The sequence below is a fragment of the Petromyzon marinus genome, chromosome 75, assembly GCF_048934315.1.
Source record: "Petromyzon marinus isolate PM22_M1 ecotype Great Lakes invasive population chromosome 75, UKy_Petmar_22M1.pri1.0, whole genome shotgun sequence".
Taxonomy (NCBI): domain Eukaryota; kingdom Metazoa; phylum Chordata; class Hyperoartia; order Petromyzontiformes; family Petromyzontidae; genus Petromyzon; species Petromyzon marinus.
The window spans coordinates 6,679,367-6,687,044 of record NC_133741.1 but is presented as its reverse complement, the minus strand read 5'-3'; the positions used below and the strand labels follow the sequence as shown (position 1 = coordinate 6,687,044).

The 7,678-nt window shown below is 48.7% G+C and overlaps 1 long non-coding RNA gene across 1 annotated transcript in view; it reads left to right on the top strand.

The window, feature by feature from the left end:
• The first annotated feature begins 1,877 nt into the window (after positions 1–1,877).
• LOC142907207 (uncharacterized) overlaps positions 1,878–7,678 on the top strand; it is an 11,754-nt gene continuing 5,953 nt past the window's right edge. Inside the window, exon 1 of the long non-coding RNA XR_012930871.1 lies at positions 1,878–2,035. This is a non-coding gene — a long non-coding RNA (uncharacterized LOC142907207). The remainder of the gene's footprint in view (positions 2,036–7,678) is intronic.

Here is a 7,678-nt window from a genome sequence, read left to right as displayed (position 1 = left end):
GTGTGAGTCTATGTCTCTCTGTGTGAGTCTAAATCTCTCTGTGTGAGTCTATGTCTCTCTGCGTGAGTCTATGTCTCTCTGCGTGAGTCTGTTTCTCTCTGTGTGAGTCTGTGTCTCTCTGTGTGAGTCTATGTCTCTCTGTGTGAGTCTGTCTCTCTCTGTGTGAGTCCATGTCTCTCTGTGTGAGTCTATGTCTCTCTGTGTGTGAGTCTAAGTGTCTCTTTGTGTGAGTCTATGTCTCTCTGTGTGAGTCTGTGTCTCTCTGTGTGAGTCTGTGTATCTGTGTGAGTCTATGGATCTCTGTCTGAGTCTGTGTCTCTCTGTGTGAGTCTAAGTGACTCTCTGTGTGAGTCTATGTCTCTCTGTGTGTGAGTCTGTGTCTCTCTGTGTGAGTCTCTGTCTCTCTGTGTGAGTCTACGTCTCTCTGTGTGAGTCTATGTCTCTCTGTGTGAGTCTATGTCTCTCTGTGTGAGTCTATGTCTCTCTCTGTGTGAGTCTATGTCTCTCTGTGTGAGTCTATGTCTCTCTGTGTGAGTCTATGTCTCTCTGTGTGAGTCTATGTCTCTCTGTGTGAGTCTATGTCTCTCTGTGTGAGTCTATGTCTCTCTCTGTGTGAGTCTATGTCTCTCTGTGTGAGTCTATGTCTCTCTGTGTGAGTCTATGTCTCTCTGTGTGAGTCTATGTCTCTCTGCGTGAGTCTATGTCTCTCTGTGTGAGTCTATGTCTCTCTTTGTGTGAGTCTGTGTCTCTCTGTGTGTGTCTGTGTCTCTCTGTGTGAGTCTGTGTCTGTCTGTGTGAGTCTGTGTCTCTCTGTGTGTGAGTCTGTGTCTCTCTGTGTGTGTCTATGTCTCTCTGTGTGAGTCTATGTCTCTCTGTGTGAGTCTGTGCCCCTCTCTGTTTGAGCCTAAGTGTCTCTCTGCGTGAGTCTGTGTCTCTCTGCGTGAGTCTGTCTCTCTCTGTGTGAGTCTGTGACTCTCTATGTGAGTCTATGTCTCTCTGTGTGAGTCTACGTCTCTCTGTGTGAGTCTATGTCTCTCTGTGTGAGTCTGTGTCTCTCTGCGTGAGTCTATGTCTCTCTCTGTGTGTGAGTCTGTGTCTCTCTGTGTGAGTCTGTGTCTCTCTGTGTGAGTCTGTGTCTCTCTGTGTGAGTCTATGTCTCTCTGCGTGAGTCTGTGTGTCTCTCTGTGAGAGTCTGTGTCTCTCTGCGTGAGTCTGTGTCTCTCTGTGTGAGTCTATGTCTCTCTGTGTGAGTCTGTGTCTCTCTATGTGAGTCTATGTCTCTCTGTGTGTGAGTCTATGTCTCTCTGTGTGAGTCTGTGTCTCTCTGTGTGTGAGTCTGTGTCTCTCTCTGTGTGGGTCTGTGTCTCTCTGCGTGAGTCTGTGTCTCTCTGTGTGAGTCTAAGTGTCTCTCTGTGTGTGAGTCTGTGTCTCTCTGCGTGAGTCTAAGTGTCTGTCTCTCTGTGTGTGTCTATGTCTCTGTCTTCTCTGTGGTCTGTAGGTGTCCCGCGTAGCGCGCTAACCGCTGTACCACCGCTCCCCGTGGCCCCTGGCTGAACGCGTCCAAACGCGACCCACACTGCCCTCTGCTGCCCGTCACGTGACCTGCAGCTGCCCCCCTATCAGCTTCGCAGGCCGTACCGTGGCTAAGGCCGTTCATTAATGACGTCACGCGATTTTGGATGAACTTTTGACCACGCCCCCTCGCTCGTCACGCGGCGTCACTGAAATTCAATTATGACGTCACAAAGCTCTGCCCCTCCCCCTCCAACCCCCCCACCCCCCAAAAAAGTTTATTTAATAAAGAAGAACGTGCTGTCCACAATTATTTATTTATTTTATAAAAGTTGCGCAATTTTTGATGTGACGTCACGTTTCTCAAACCCCGCCCCCCTCCCTACCTCCCTCCATAGGTGCGTGACGTCATTAACGCACGGCCACCTGATTCGTTGAGTGTACCCGGTGGGCGTGGCCTACTGTGCACTCACGTGACTGTGCAGTAACCTCCTGAGGGGATTGGTGCGTCCGTCCGTCCGTCGTGAGTACAACAACGTGAGGGGTGGGGGCTGGGTGGGGAGGGGCTGGGGGTGGGGAGGGGAGGGGCTGGGTGGGGCTGTGGGAGGGGTTGGGTGGGGCTGTGGGAGGGGCTTGTTGGGGCTGTGGGAGGGGCTTGTTGGGGCTATGGGAGGGGCTTGTTGGGGCTGTGGGAGGGGTGGGGGCTGGGTGGGGTGGGGGCTGGGTGGGGTGGGCTGGGTGGGGCTTGTTGGGGCTGCGGGAGGGGCTTGTTGGGGCTGTGGGAGGGGCTTGTTGGGGCTGTGGGAGGGGCTTGTTGGGGCTGTGGGAGGGTTGGGGGCTGGGTGGGGAGTGGGAGGGGTGGGGAGGGGCTGGGTGGGGAGGGGCTTGTTGGGGCTGTGGGAGGGGCTTGTTGGGCTGTGGGAGGGGCTTGTTGGGGCTGTGGGAGGGGCTTGTTGGGGCTGTGGGAGGGGTGGGGGCTTGGTGGGGAGGGGGCTGGGTGGGGAGGGTGGGGAGGGGCTGGGTGGGGTGGGGTGGGGCTGGGTGGGGAGGGGCTGGATGAGGGGAGGGGCTGGGTGGGTGTGAGGGGAGGGGCTGGGTGTGGGTGGGGGCTGGGTGAGGGGAGGGGCTGTGTGTGAGGGGTGGGGGCTGTGTGTGAGGGGAGGGGCTGGGTGGGGAGGGGCTGGGTGGGTGTGAGGGGAGGGGCTGGGTGTGAGGGGAGGGGCTGGGTGTGAGGGGAGGGGCTGGTCACCCCGTGGTGCCCCCTCCCCCCTCCCCACCCCCCACCGTGTAACCCAACTTCACGGCAGGTTCGTGCCTCGCCCTCACAGGGTCACGTGGTGGTGACCCTGCCCACTGAGCGTTCAGGGTCACGTGGTGGTGGTGGTGGTGCTGAATGCACCACCACCACCACGTGACCCTGCCAACTGAGCGTTCAGGGTCACGTGGTGGTGGTGGTGCATTCACCACCACGTGACCCTGCCCACTGAGCGTTCAGGGTCACGTGGTGGTGGTGCATTCACCACCACGTGATCCTGCCCACTGAGCGTTCAGGGTCACGTGGTGGTGGTGGTGCATTCACCACCACGTGACCCTGCCCACTGAGCGTTCAGGGTCACGTGGTGGTGGTGGTGCATTCACCACCACCACCACCACCACGTGACCGTGCCCACTGAGCGTTCAGGGTCACGTGATGGTGCATTCACCACCACCACCACCACCACGTGACCCTGCCCGCCGATCCAGCTCCCTCCCTCCGCGGGAGAATTCGCCAGCCTTACGTCCGCTAAATCCCACGTGATGCACCAGGGGCCAATGATATCACTTTGACGCCTACCTCCACCCACCCACCACCACATTCCCACAAAGCCAGTGACGAACCCCATATCGGCATTAGCCATCGGCGTGCTAAAGGGGCCTCTGCTGATACGTAAACTCATTTGTCACAAGGGTGGCAACTCCCTCCTCCACCTCCTCCTCCTGCTCCTCCTGGTCCTGCTGATCCCTCGACCTGAGGACGCCCGATTTAGTCATGTCCCCCGAAACGTCGTGAGAATTTCATTGTGTACTAGTTGTCGTTTGTATCGTCGATTGTTTCGTTATCATCTTTGGTTCTGTCCGGTAAAGTCACCACCACCACCACCACGTAGAATGAAAAGAATAAAATAATAAATTGATAAAATAAAATCACACAATAATAATATTCTCACGACGTTTCGGGCCACAACCCAAGCGGCCTTATTATTGTGTTATTTTATTTTTATAAATTTATTATTTCATTCTCATTCTACGTGGTGGTGGTGGTGGTGACTTTACCGAAAGAACCAAAGAAGATGAATCATTGCAGTCACGAAAGCTTCAAATCGAAAAATAAAATAACACAATGATAATATTCTCACGACGTTTCGGGCCACAACACAAGAGGCCTTATTATTGTGTTATTTTATTTTTGATCAATTTATTATTTTATTATTCTTATTCCACGTGGTGGTGGTGACTTTACCGAAAGAACCAAAGAAGATGAATCATTGCAGTCACGAAAGCTTCAAATCGATAAAATAAAATAACACAATAATAATATTCTCACGACGTTTCGGGCCACAACCCAAGCGGCCTTATTATTGTGTTATTTTATTTTTGATCAATTTATTATTTTATTATCATTCTACGTGGTGGTGGTGGTGGTGACTTTACCGAAAGAGCCAAAGAAGATGAATCATTGCAGTCACGAAAGCTTCAAATCGAAAACTAAAATAACACAATAATAATATTCTCACGACGTTTCGGGCCACAACACAAGCGGCCTTATTATTGTGTTGTTTTATTTTTGATCAATTTATTATTTTATTATTATTATCATTCTACGTGGTGGTGGTGGTGGTGACTTTACCGAAAGAACCAAAGAAGATGAATCATTGCAGTCACGAAACCTTTAAATCGAAATTTAACCGCCTCTACGGGGAGGGATTCCACACATCCTTAAGATCATTCAACAGACTTCGGGATAAGAAGGCTCAACTAATCGAGTCTCTCACCTTTCTGAAGAGATGCCGCGACTCTTTAAGCTGTCTCTCTCCCCCCCTCCTCTGTTCCGACCATGGACGAACTCGTCCGTCTGAACGGGACCCGTAGCTATCCGTGGGGCTGAAATTTGAGGGCGCTTTGTTTCATCTCACACAGCTTAAAGGCCGTGATCTGAACGTGGCTCTTTCACTCCAGCGCTGTCCTACCAGACAGTCTCGCCCCCTTCACCTGATGAAGGCCGCTTGTGTTGTGACCGAAACGTCGTGAGAATATTATTGTTGTGTTATTTTATTTTATCAATTTATTATTTTATTCTCATTCTACGTGGTGGTGGTGACTTTACCGTAAGAACCAAAGAAGATGAATCATTGCAGTCACGAAAGCTTCAAATCGATAAAATAAAATAACACAATAATAATATTCTCACGACGTTTCGGGCCACAACACAAGCGGCCTTATTATCGTGTTATTTTATTTTTGATCAATTTATTATTTTATTATTCTCATTCCACGTGGTGGTGGTGGTGGTGGTGACTTTACCGAAAGAACCAAAGAAGATGAATCATTGCAGTCACGAAAGCTTCAAATCTAAAAATAAAATAACACAATAATAATATTCTCACGACGTTTCGGGCCACAACCCAAGCGGCCTTATTATTGTGTTATTTTATTTTATCAATTTATTATTTTATTATTCTCATTCTACGTGGTGGTGGTGGTGGTGACTTTACCGAAAGAACCAAAGAAGATGAATCATTGCAGTCACGAAAGCTTCAAATCGAAAAATAAAATAACACAATAATAATATTCTCACGACGTTTCGGGCCACAACCCAAGCGGCCTTATTATTGTGTTATTTTATTTTTGATCAATTTATTATTTTATTCTCATTCTACGTGGTGGTGACTTTACCGAAAGAACCAAAGAAGATGAATCATTGCAGTCACGAAAGCTTTAAATCGAAATTTAACCGCCTCTACGGGGAGGGATTCCACACATCCTTAAGATCATTCAACAGACTTCGGGATAAGAAGGCTCAACTAATCGAGTCTCTCACCTTTCTGAAGAGATGCCGCGACTCTTTGAGCTGTCTCTCTCTCCCCCTCCTCTGTTCCGACCATGGACGAACTCGTCCGTCTGAACGGGACCCGTAGCTATCCGTGGGGCTGAAATTTGAGGGCGCTTTGTTCCTCTCACACAGCTTAAAAGCCGTGATCTGAACGTGGCTCTTTCACTCCAGCGCTGTCCTACCAGACAGTCTCGCCCCCTTCACCTGATGAAGGCCGCTTGTGTTGTGGCCGAAACGTCGTGAGAATATTATTGTGTTATTTTATTTTATCAATTTATTATTTTATTCTCATTCTACGTGGTGGTGGTGACTTTACCGTAAGAACCAAAGAAGATGAATCATTGCAGTCACGAAAGCTTCAAATCGAAAAATAAAATAACACAATAATAATATTTTCACGACGTTTCGGGCCACAACCCAAGCGGCCTTATTATTGTGTTATTTTATTTTATCAATTTATTATTTTATTAATCTCATTCTACGTGGTGGTGGTTTATTATTTTATTAATCTCATTCTACGTGGTGGTGGTGGTGGTGACTTTACCGAAAGAACCAAAGAAGATGAATCATTGCAGTCATGAAAGCTTCAAATCGAAAATGTTTCGGTATCGCTGTTCAAAATGTCTCGGTCGTACTTTCCCGACATGCAACCAAAACTTTGAGAATTTGCCACGTGGGTGCTTTCCAGAGTGTACACCGTGCAATAATTTATTTATAACAAAAAATAAAAATAAGTAAAAAATGCTTTTTTTGAAACGGCAAGTGAGATGTGACGTCACATCTGTCACGTGACCCACGCACGTGGGAAGCGTAACGCGTTGGTGTGTAGTGGTTAGCGCGCTGTCTGTGTGTGTGTCTGTGTGTGTGTCTGTGTGTGTGTTTGTGTGTGTGTTTGTGTGTGTCTGTGTGTCTGTGTGTGTTTGTGTGTGTGTCTGTGTGTGTCTGTGTGTGTTTGTGTGTGTTTGTGTGTGTGTGTCTGTGTGTGTGTGTGACTGTGTGTGTGTCTGTGTGTGTGTCTGTGTGTGTGTGTCTGTGTGTGTTTGTGTGTGTGTCTGTATGTGTGTCTGTATGTGTGTGTTTGTTTGTGTGTGTGTCTGTGTGTGTGTGTTTGTGTGTGTGTTTGTGTGTGTGTGTGTCTGTGTGTGTGTCTGTGTGTGTGTCTGTATATGTGTGTCTGTGTGTGTGTTTGTGTGTGTGTTTGTGTGTGTCTGTGTGTGTGTCTGTGTGTGTGTGTTTGTGTGTGTTTGTGTGTCTGTGTGTGTTTGTGTGTGTGTCTGTGTGTGTCTGTGTGTGTTTGTGTGTGTTTGTGTGTGTGTGTCTGTGTGTGTGTGTGACTGTGTGTGTGTCTGTGTGTGTGTGTCTGTGTGTGTGTGTCTGTGTGTGTTTGTGTGTGTGTCTGTATGTGTGTCTGTATGTGTGTGTTTGTTTGTGTGTGTGTCTGTGTGTGTGTGTTTGTGTGTGTGTTTGTGTGTGTGTGTGTCTGTGTGTGTGTCTGTGTGTGTGTCTGTATATGTGTGTTTGCTTGTGTGTGTGTCTGTGTGTGTGTGTTTGTGTGTCTGTGTGTGTTTGTGTGTGTGTGGTGTGTGTCTGTGTGTCTGTGTGTGTGTCTGTGTGCCGTGTGTGTGTTTGTGTGTGTGTTTGTGTGTCTGTGTGTTTGTGTGCGTGTCTGTGTGTGTGTCTGTGTGTGTGTGTTTTTGTGTGTGTGTTTGTGTGTGTTTGTGTACGTGTGTCTGTGTGTTTGTGTGTCTGTGTGTGTTTGTGTGTGTGTCTGTGTGTGCGTCTGTGTGTTTGTGTGTATCTACGTGTATGTGTGTGTTTGTGTGTGGTGTGTCTGTGTGTGTCTGTGTGTCTGTGTGTGTGTGTCTGTGTGTGTGTGTGTCTCTGTGTGTGTCTGTGTGTGTGTCTGTGTGTGTGTGTCTGTGTGTGTCTGTGTGTGTTTGTGTGTGTGTCTGTGTGTGTGTGTCTGTGTGTGTGTCTGTGTGTGTGGTGTGTGTGTGTGTCTGTGTGTGTGTCTGTCTGTGTGTTTGTGTGTGTGTGTCTGTGTGTGTGTGTTTGTGTGTGGTGTGTCTGTGTGTG